Consider the following 12,154-nt stretch of genomic DNA (forward strand, 5'->3'; position numbering starts at 1 on the left):
TCACTGTCACTGCCTCCTGCATGCCGCCCACAGCGCCTGTCTGACAGCGGGCGGGCGGCAGTATAAAGAGCTGCTCCCTGCACCACGAGTGCACACAGCCTGCACGCAGCCCGCAGTGCCTGTCTGACAACGGGTGGCAGTATGGAGAGGCTGAGCAGCTCCCTGCCCCGCGCACACACTGTCCTCCTCCTGCAACCTGCCCCCTCTTCCTCACGGACACTTGCGCTGAGGCATGTAGCGCTGTCTGTGAATGCCTGGATGACATGTCATGTCCGAATCCACCCCCTACCCATTGCTCCCTGCGCCTGTCAGCTGTTAATCAAATGACGAACAGGCACCAGGGCCGCCTCCCCTTCCTTCCCTCTTCTCAGTGTGCTGTGCCAGTGCCATTGCCAGTCCTTAACACTCCGCCACCTCTATCTCCTCCCCTCTTCTTCCATCTCCTCCTTCTCTCCCCTCCTTTCCCCCTCAGTCACGAGTGCTGCACATACATTTTGTACTGCTTTCGGATCTCATCGCACACACATTGCATGCATGCCGTGCGATGCGATCTAGCCCATAATATATGCGATTGTCGCAGTGTGTATGGGCACCTTTAGTGAAAGGGCACAAAATTGATGGTTTGCAGGAGGGCGCCGGACACCCTAGCACCGGCCCTGTACTGTGCTATACAGTATATACACATATAGTAAAATTATATATAGGTGCAACTAGGCTGAATAAATACATCACACATGTACAGTAGTAAAGTTTATTTTATTTATTTTTATATATATATATATATATATATATATATATATATATATATATATATATGTGTGTGTGTGTGTTTTATGTTTTAATTTTTTTTTATTTTATTCATACTAAAACAGTATTCATGAAAAACAAGTGGCAACAACAGTAACAGCCAACAATTATAGTAACATTAAAACTTGTTATAAAGTTTAACAACAATGAACAATGAACTTCAAACTGTTCAGTTTAAACAAACTTATTGTGCTATTGTCCATAGCAGAACTTGTAGCCCATTAAACAGATGCTCTCGGGATCACCAGCAAGAGAATCCATGTCCTCTCCAGATGTTGTTTCTGTCACTGAAGCCATGGATGACTCGCCATCTCCCATATGAGGCTCTGTCCTGGAATTGCCAGGCTGCTTTGTGTGTGGGATTTGGGTAGCAGCCGGAGTCGGCAGCAATCAAATGGCAGCCGTAAGGTATATAATGATTGCTTCGCCAATAACGGTGGTATGAAGACAGTGTCCTTGGCCTCTCCAATTATGATGTTCATGTCCCAGACCTGCTGCAAGAGGCAATGGGATTGCCTTCAGATGTACTTAGAACAGCAGGTGGGTGAGGAGGGTGTGGTACACCTTGATGCGGCATTTGATGACATCGTCCATGGTAGAGTGCCATAGCTGGATGCGAATGCAGGATATGTCCGGATCGTACATCTGGAAAAGGAGGAGGAATAAGGTATAGCTAAAGTGCAGGGAGGAACTACTTCGCTATCATGTGCCGCAATCTCCACCTCCTGCCTGCACTCCACCTCCTGCCTGCACACCACCTCCTGCCTGCACTCCACCTCCTGCCTGCACACTACCCCCTGCCTGCACACCACCCCCTGCCTGCACACCACCTCCTACCTGCACACCACCTCCTGCCTGCACTCCACCTCCTGCCTGCACACCACCCCCTGCCTGCACATCACCCCCTGCCTGCACACCACCCCCTGCCTGCACATCACCCCCTGCCTGCACACCACCTCCTGCCTGCACTCCACCCCCTGCCTGCACTCCACCCCTTGCCTGCACTCCACCCCCTGCCTGCGCACCATCCCCCTGCCTGCGCACCACCCCCCTGCCTGCGCACCACCCCCCTACCTGCGCACCACCTCCTGCCTGCACACCACCCTCTGCCTGCACACCACCTCCTGCCTACGCACCACCTCCTGCCTGCTCACCACCCCCCCCCCCCTGCCTGCGCACCACCTCCTGCCTGCGCACCACCCCCTGCCTGCACTCCACCTCCTGCCTGCACACCACCCCCTGCCTGCACTCCACCTCCTGCCTGCACACCACCTCCTGCCTGCACTCCACCTCCTGCCTGCACACCACCCCCTGCCTGCACACCACCCCCTGCCTGCACACCACCCCCTGCCTGCACACCACCTCCTGCCTGCACACCACCTCCTGCCTGCACTCCACCCCCTGCCTGCACTCCACCCCTTGCCTGCACTCCACCCCCTGCCTGCGCACCATCCCCCTGCCTGCGCACCATCCCCCTGCCTGCGCACCCTCCCCCTACCTGCGCACCACCTCCTGCCTGCACACCACCCTCTGCCTGCACACCACCTCCTGCCTGCGCACCACCCTCCTGCCTGCTCACCACCCCCCCCCCCCCCCTGCCTGCGCACCACCTCCTGCCTGCGCACCACCCCCTGCCTGCGCACCACCTCCTGGAATGCTATCAATATTTAGGGGAACATTACAATATACACACCAACCCCTGGGCGACTTGTGAGGCCAAGAAAACTGCACAACTTGCACCCTGGCCTCCCAACACATCCCCTGTTCCAAAAATGCTGGCTTCCCCCACCTCTGACTGTCAATCAGTGTCAGGCATTTACTATTCTGTGCTGCCCTAGTGCATAATGTATACCACGCGTGTGCAATGCACAACCATCGGGGAAACTGTGGGGTTGGATAGCTTATGCATCCACCTAGAATTAGCACCAGGTGCAGTATATATAGCATTTTGCATCCAGGGAAAACCATTTATGCATTGCATGCCCAGAATACTGTATAGTCATATTTCCGCCATTCCTCAGACCTTCACACCTCTAGTTTATTAGCTATCATTATCATTGATGATGAGGATCCCCCAGAATATACTGTATTTGGTGCAGTAACATTTGTAGTTACCGCACACTCAGCACATCCGCATACACTCTGACTCGCCCTCACAGAGCATTGGCTGCTCATTGACTCCCCATTATCATAGCCCTGAAAAATTGTAGGAGCTGTTGGTCATTTATCGCTCTCCACTTTATCACTTTTCAAGGCATAGTACATTTGCCCCTTGTGATGGAACTAATGTTACTGGGAGGTACTGGCGCGTTCTCTTTCATGTCAGTGAGGGGGTCACACAGCAGATAAAGTCAGAGAATGCTATACATGAGATGTATATATGTTAGATTACAATGTGTATTCCATGTCCCCTAAACCCCGTTATGTAAATTATGTCATATTCAAAGTCTGACCTCTTGTCACTGACACACATTGTTATACATACAGCTATATCTGATGGTACACTCTGATATACACTGCCATATACAGCTATATCTGATGGTACACTCTGATATACACTGCCATATACAGGTATATCTGAGGGTACGCTCTGATATACACTGCCATATACAGCTATATATGATGGTACGCTGATATACACTGACATATACAGCTATATATGATGGTACACTCTGATATACACTGCCATATACAGGTATATCTGAGGGTACGCTCTGATATACACTGCCATATACAGCTATATATGATGGTACGCTCTGATACACACTGACATATACAGCTATATATGATGGTACACTGATATACACTGACATATACAGCTATATCTGATGGTGCGCTCTGATATACACTGCCATATACAGCTATATATGATGGTGCTCTCTGATATACACTGCCATATACAGCTATATATGATGGTGCGCTCTGATATACACTGCCATATACAGCTATATATGATGATGAGCTCTGATATACACTGCCATATACAGCTATATATGATGGTGCTCTCTGATATACACTGCCATATACAGCTATATATGATGGTGAGCTCTGATATACACTGCCATATACAGCTATATATGATGGTGCGCTCTGATATACACTGCCAAATACAGCTATATATGATGGTATGCTCTGATATACACTGACATATACAGCTATATCTGATGGTGCGCTCTGATATAGACTGCCATATACAGCTATATATGATGGTACACTGATGTACACTGCCATATACAGCTATATATGATGGTGCGCTCTGATATACACTGCCATATACAGCTATATATGATGGTGAGCTCTGATATACACTGCCATATACAGCTATATATGATGGTGCGCTCTGATATACACTGCCAAATACAGCTATATATGATGGTACACTGATATACACTGACATATACAGCTATATATGATGGTGCACTCTGATATACACTGCCATATACAGCTATATATGATGGTACACTCTGATATACACTGCCATATACAGCTATATATGATGGTGCGCTCTGATATACACTGCCATATACAGCTATATATGATGGTGAGCTCTGATATACACTGCCATATACAGCTATATATGATGGTACACTCTGATATACACTGACATATACAGCTATATATGATGGTGCACTATGATATACACTGCCATATACAGCTATATATGATGGTACACTCTGATATACACTGCCATTTACAGCTATATATGATGGTGCGCTCTGATATACACTGCCATATGCAGCTATATAAGATGGTGAGCTCTGATATACACTGCCATATACAGCTATATATGATGGTGCGCTCTGATATACACTGCCATATACAGCTATATATGATGGTACACTCTGATATACACTGCCATATACAGCTATATATAATGGTGCGCTCTGATATACACTGCCAAATACAGCTATATATGATGGTACGCTCTGATATACACTGCCAAATACAGCTATATATGATGGTACGCTCTGATATACACTGCCATATACAGCTATATCTGATGGTACACTCTGATATATACTGCCATATACAGCTATATATGATAGTGTGCTCTGATATACACTGCCAAATGAAGCTATATATGATGGTACGCTCTGATATACACTGCCATATACAGCTATATCTGATGGTACGCTCTGATATACACTGCCATATACAGCTATATATGATGGTACGCTCTGATATACACTGCCATATACAGCTATATATGATGGTGCCAGTGGCGTGCGGTGAGGTCAGCGGCTGGTGAGGCATCTGGCCAGGCAACCCCCCCCCCCTGCACCCACAGCGAATCAGCGGGTCGAGCTCCCGCACAGGCGGGGCCAGCCCCCCCCCCCATATTATTTACGCATCCCTGTGGTTAGAAAATTTGGGCTGGAGGGCTTGTGGGTGGTCTGGGGGAAGCAAAGTGGGCACACTTTTAAGTCTCGGTGGGGTACACTAATATATCCCCAGTCACAGCACTAAACCTTCAGGATGTCAGCTGTGTGTGCGCATATGACTTACACACAGCAATGGTGATATGGCTGCCTATAAGCTCCCCTATCACTTGCACCAATAGATGTGCAAGACACCAATAATGCAGGCGTTGCAACTGCAAGCTAGCGCTGAGTGCTGCTGATTGAACTACGTTCAGGCACTGGACAATAGGGATTCTACTGTGGAGAGGATGCAGTGCAGGTCATTTACCTTAAGGCATCAGGCTGCGCTGAGGAAAGCCAACAGGCGGGTGTGCGAGGTCCTACATCTGTTCCGTGTGTGCGGCTCTGGCAGAGGGGAGAGCGGAGCAGTACTACAACAGCAGCAGGGATTCCAATGTTGCACAGGGACGGAGCCGGAGAGTGTAGAGAAGGAGCTGGGCCACCCGCTGCCAATGTATGATTCACAGCCAGTTCCTCTTAAATTGTCATGCGGCGATGGGGAAGCTTGTCTGCGCCTTCCACAGTGTGGAGATCAACGTGTCCGGGACCCAGCGTGATGGTTTGGCAGGCTCTGCCATCGGGTAAATGTTATTTGCCTGGGGGGCTGAGTGCAAGGACGAGCGGCCCGGCAGCTAAGCCTGACAGTGACAGCCGGATGCAGTCACTGTCAGTGCTGAATCTGCTGCCCAGTGCCCAATCACATCGGCTTCAGTGACAGGGGCGTGCTTTCATATTGGTTGAAAGCATGCCCCTGTCACTGAGGCACGTGTAAAGGTGCCGCTTTAGCTAGATTTTTTAATGGGCTTTTACAGCCCTTTGCTTGTCCCCGCCCCCTGCCCACCCCCTGCTTTCAGCTATTTGCAATGTGCATCGGGAGGCACCACTTTCGGTGCCTCCAAAAGCAATTTAAACATGATGCAAAATGTCAAATGATTAGATTCATATAAAGAAGATACTTATGACACAGAATATGTGTCATAAGTATCTTCTTTGTATTATTTTAATCACTAATGACAGGGGAGGCACTGCCTCCCCTGCCTCCCCTGACTGCACGTCCCTGGATGGTGCGCTCTGATATACACTGTCATATACATCTATATATGATGGTACGCTCTGATATACACTGCCATATACAGCTATATATGATGGTGCGCTCTGATATACACTGCCAAATACAGCTATATATGATGGTATGCTCTGATATACACTGACATATACAGCTATATCTGATGGTGCGCTCTGATATACACTGCCAAATACAGCTATATATGATGGTATGCTCTGATATACACTGACATATACAGCTATATCTGATGGTGCGCTCTGATATAGACTGCCATATACAGCTATATATGATGGTACACTGATGTACACTGCCATATACAGCTATATATGATGGTGCGCTCTGATATACACTGCCATATACAGCTATATCTGATGGTGCGCTCTGATATACACTGCCATATACAGCTATATATGATGGTACACTGATGTACACTGCCATATACAGCTATATATGATGGTGCGCTCTGATATACACTGCCATATACAGCTATATATGATGGTGCGCTCTGATATACACTGCCATATACAGTATTGCTATATATATATACAGTAAGGGCGAGATGTATCAAATGGAAAATGCGGTAAAACCCCGGTTTTACCGCATTTTCCAATGTATCAAAAATGATACCGCACTCAAGGGTATCGCCACCTTTGGGTGGCGATACCCTTTAGAAGCCTATGGGCTTCTTTTCGCCGCCCGCCGCCGATTTTCCGACCCCCCCTCTGGCTTACCTTCCTGAAGGGTCCTCCTGGACCCCGGAAGGTAAGCCCTGCCTCCCCCTAGTGAAGCAGCCGGACATCCTTCCGGCTGCAGGGGGGAGGAGGAAGCGCCGGGGACGGCATGCATAGCGTGAGGGGAGAGCGTGGCGGCAGGGAGGTGACGGAGACCCCCCGCACATCAGTGTACAATTAGCGCGGGGGGCCTCCGTCACCGCACCACGATACCAGCCGCATATGTTAGTACATAAGCGGCAGCATCGCGGCGGGGGTGCGGCGAAGGGCGGCGATGTATTTTAATACATCCCGCCCTAATTATGCAGCACTCTTAGAGGATAATACAGTAATATAATGCAACAATAAATACATCAAATAAATACTATAGAATATGCCAGGCATGTCCAAACTATGGCTCTCCAGCTGTTGTGAAACTACATGTCCCATCATGCCTTGCCACAGTTTTGCTATTAGGGAATACTAAAACTATGGCAAGGCATGCTGGAATGTGTAGTTTAACAACAGCTGGAGGGCCACAGTTTGGACATGCCTGGAATAGGCCAACAAGGTAAATGCTAATAATTGGACTTTCCTACCAAGACAATTGGACAATATATAAAACTAAAAATGTACCTGGATCCACCAACTCTTAAGAGCCAGTATCATTCCAGATAATAGTCCGGGGCCTTAAATAAACAGAAAAGATTTACATTAATTATTAGAGAAGGAAATGCCATTAACATTACTCCAGAATAAGCATTTACAGTATGTCCCAAAGGGTGTGGGGATAACAGAAAGCCAGGGATAAGTAGGACAAAGTATTATACAGAGATGAGAGAACTTTGAGAATCTCCGTCTTCTCTGCCTCCATGTAAGTGGTGGAACTAATGGTGGTGCAGCTGGTGCAGTGCATAGGGTCCACCGCAATCAAGGGGCTTGCAGCCAACGGTTTCTGTCCCTAGCACTGCAAAATGATACAGCCCACTGATGTAATTGCATTCTGCAATGCGATGTAATATCGGCGCTCAGATAACATTGCAAATGCAATTAATGATAAATCGGCCCTTTGTATGTCGGTGTATATACTGCATGGTGCCTGATAACCAGGGACAAATTGAGTGCACACTACACCTTTGTGATAACAGTGCTGAAGGAAGAGTGGGCAGTCCATGGTGGGCTTGGCCAGCTGTGAAGGGTTCCTTCTAGGAACTAAGCAGGGCAGGGCACTGCTGCACGGGGGCAGCATAAGGAGGGCGGACCGGGCCCACCGATGTCACCATTGTGAGCAGTCCCAGGCTGCCACCGTCGCGCAAGGGGGCGGGCCTGGCCCAGCCGAAGTCCCTGAGCTGCCGGGCACACCGGCGGGGACAGGCTGCAGGCTCTTTTAGCGTGGCGCTGCTGGAGGGGCAGGGCGCATTTTGCCCTTTAAAAATCGGGCAGGACTAAAACAACTTAGCGGGAGTACTATGCTACACTGCCCCCCATACCATCCTGCTTTGTCCTCCAGGCCAGAGACTGTCTGTGTTATACATATATAGACTAACTGTCCTCTGCCAATGCCTCCATCTTCCACAGCAGGTAGTTAGTACCCATATACCTCTGTCTGTAGTATACATATATATACTTACTGTCCTCTGATCTTGGCTCCATTTCCCAAAGGAGGTAGTATTCATATACCTCTGGGCTGCTGTATTTTTCTGCAAAGAAAAATAAATTAATTTCAAACACTATTAAGACACAATATAACACAAGACATATACAGTATAATATCTACCACACAGAAACATAGTAACATAACAAATATCTTGCACAAAAACGCATAACGCAATACATGACATCTACCACACAGACACATAACACAACATAAATACTGTAACATCACAGACACATAATAACACAACATACATAGCACAGACACATTATAACATAACATACAGTACATAGGATCTCCCACACAGACACATAACAAAATATATAATATCCCCCAACACTTTTACTCCCCTCCTCGCTGCACTCTCTCCTCACTGTCCCCTCACTCCTGTAACATCAGTGACACTGGTGGGCGTGGTCAGACCAGCCATCGCTACCTCCCAATGTGATTACATCATTTTTATCAGCAGTCCGTTTTAGTATTTATGTAGACTGGAAAACCTATTTGATAAGAACTCACCATGTCCCTTCATATATTCCGGGATTTCCAGGGAGGAGACTGCAAAATAAGAATATATTACATTTAAGCATTGCCTAAAACCCAGATATAGCCAATCAGGTATGTTCTTAAAGAAAGAAAATTGTTAAAATATACTTGGAGAGAGATAAAGTGGATGCCGGCCGTATTCAGCATGGATCGTATATGGTAAGCTGCTCGCAGCAGCTTAGCATATACAATCCTGAGCAATGTAGTCGCAGGCGGAATTGTGAGGCCAAGGAAATTGGGAAAGGGACACAGTCCTTGGCCTCACCACACCCTGGAATCAGGAGTTACACGCATGTACAGTATAGATGCGATCACAGGACCCATGCTGCACTGTTCTACTGATGGCTTATGCCAGTAGTGATTTACACCCATAGTACCAGCCAATCAGCTTATAACCAGAGGCACTGACAGCTCTGCCAGGTCTCGGTAAAATGAGGGGATGTGGCAATGGAAGGGAGCATCGCCACACCCCTGTTTAAAAAAAAATGTAGCAGGGGGTGGCATTGTACACCCGCTCAGTAAGAGATAGGACAGGTTGCAGCTGCCTCTCTCCCCAGCTCAGCACACGGCACTGAGCAGCATGTGCTGGGCTGGTGGGAGAGGCTGGTGCCACTGCTCATAACTGTCATTTCTGAACATGGCAGTTAGGAGGTGATTGGCTGGTACCTTATCTCCATCCACTTCATCTCTCTCCAAGACCCCTGGACAGTCATATACAACAGACACACTTAACCTTATTGCGAGTCTGACACGAGCGCAATTACAATTCATTTTCTTAAAAAAAATTGTAGCAGTGACTTTCTCCCCATGGATGTAGCTCCTCCTCCCCATGGCTATGGCTCCTGCCCCCTGTGGCTACGGCTCCTCCCCCATTGTGTACCTACCTGAGATGTGAGTGGAATACGACTGGAGGCGTGGCTTCACTGTGAGTACAGAAATTGCTAGACCTCGCAGCACACACTAGGAATATACTGAAGCTAATGGCCAGGCAGATAATAAGTACCCCAGTGGCTAGTGCATCTGATTTGCTATGCGACGCAGATGAAATTGTAATTATTTTTATTTATTATAATACTTTAATATATATGTGCAGGCTTCCCAGTCCCCGCTTGGTCATGAATTAATCTTTTACTACTGTAATAATAAATAAATATAATACATATAGCATTTCATATCATGGGAAGAGTTGTTTTTAATGGTTAGAACAGATGTTCTTAAACATGTTCCTCAAGGCACCGAAACGGTCCAGGTCTTATGTATATCCATGCTTGGACACAGGTGACTTTATTAGCCATTTATTATTTATTTACTATTTATTACCAAGTTTGATTAACTCATGTGTACTGAACCATGGATATACTTATAACCTGGACTGTTGGGGTGCCCTGAGGATCGCATTTGGGTTATAAGTTGTTTGAGCATGAGAAATAGGCCCCTATTTCTAAATAACGTGACTTATAACTTTATACTCAAATAAAATCATGTAAATGAATTGTTCCTTACCATCTGCTGATAAATCAAATAAGCCAAATAAGCCAAAAAGGCTAAATATAAAGAAAACGCTGAGCATCTTGAGAGTGCTCTGTCTCAGTCTGCCGCTAAACTGACTCTGGCCCTGATCAGGTTGTGATGTCATAATGATACTCACAGCACAGACTGAATCCACCAATGGGATCAGTACAATATATGCTGTTTGCTTATTGCCAACAGAACTAAATATTTATTGCATTTGTGTCCTAAATTTTAAATTGGACTTATTCCATAGCTACCTGTTTATACCCCTCATTTCGGAAGGGTATAAGGAGAAAAGGAGGTAATACCGACATTAGATGGATGGTCTATAAATCCTAGTATACGGTAGTCTATACCCAGATTCCTAGTCCTTAGGGTATGACAATATTAAAGAACTCCCAATGTAGATGCATTAGGAGCAGGGCCGGTGCTAGTGTGTCCGGCGCCCTCCTGCAAACCATAAATTTTAAAACCTTTCACATTGCCATTGCAACAAGCTGCAGCCCGATTGTGGGAGTGTATGCAATCCTATGGAGGATCTCAGGTGCATGTACATGTATGCATACACCATCTCAGTGCTGTGTCCGCAAAATGTTGCAGGCACTAAAGGTGCCCATACATGCTGCGAGAATCGCATATGTTATGGGCTAGATCGCATCACACGGCATGCATGCAATGTGTGTGCGATGCGATCAGAAAGCAGTACAAAAAGTGTGCAGTCGTGACTGAGGGGGAAAGGAGGGGAGAGAAGGAGCAGATGGGAGGAGATAGAGGGGGCGGAGTGTTGAGGACTGGCATCGGCACTGGCACAGCACACTGAGAAGAGGGAAGGAAGGGGAGGCGGCGCTGCTGCCTGTTCGTCATTTGATTGACAGCTGACAGGGAGCAATGGGTAGGGAGCAGATCCGGACATGACATGTCACCCATGCATTCATAGACAGCGCTACATGCCTCAGCGCAAGTGTCTGTGAGGAAGAGGGGGCAGGTCGCAGGAGGACAGTGTGTGCGCAGTGCAGGGAGCTGCTCAGCCTCTCCATACTGCCGCCCACTGTCAGACAGGCGCTGCAGGCGGCATGCAGGACGCAGTGACAGTGAGGGCTGAGGCAGCTTTAGCAGAGCAGGGAGGGAGACAGCGCCTTTTCAGCATGGCGCCTCCCTGCTTTGCAGGAGCTGCTGAGTGGGTAGCGCCAGCCCTGATTAGGAGAATTTAGATTAGATTCAAGAATGATTTTTCTTTGGAACAACACAGGACAAGTATGGGACGTTCTTTCTTACCCCCCATAATTGTGCACAAATTGATTATTTATTGCTTTATTAGGAATCCCATAGTTAAATTATAGGCCCATAGTACCAGCCAGATTACACCTACATCATTAGATGTACTGATCTATACATTAAGTGGCTGATGTAGTAACAGGATTTTTCCTCAAAATAAAAG

The 12,154-nt window shown here is 47.3% G+C and overlaps 1 long non-coding RNA gene across 4 annotated transcripts in view; it reads left to right on the forward strand.

Annotated features, from left to right (window-relative positions):
* Window positions 1–12,154, forward strand: part of LOC146036664 (uncharacterized) — a 39,871-nt gene that overhangs the window by 17,220 nt on the left and 10,497 nt on the right. The window contains exon 1 of one of the 4 annotated variants that reach the window (XR_014460913.1): window positions 9,715–10,129. The exons of 2 other annotated variants lie outside the window; for them this stretch is intronic. This is a non-coding gene — a long non-coding RNA (uncharacterized LOC146036664). Of the gene's footprint in view, window positions 1–9,714; window positions 10,130–10,866; window positions 11,018–12,154 lie in introns of those variants that run through there. One more of the 4 variants, XR_014460911.1, reaches the window with a different exon arrangement.

The sequence above is a fragment of the Crinia signifera genome, chromosome 9 (assembly GCF_055691185.1).
Source record: "Crinia signifera chromosome 9, ASM5569118v1, whole genome shotgun sequence".
In the NCBI taxonomy this organism is placed as follows: domain Eukaryota; kingdom Metazoa; phylum Chordata; class Amphibia; order Anura; family Myobatrachidae; genus Crinia; species Crinia signifera.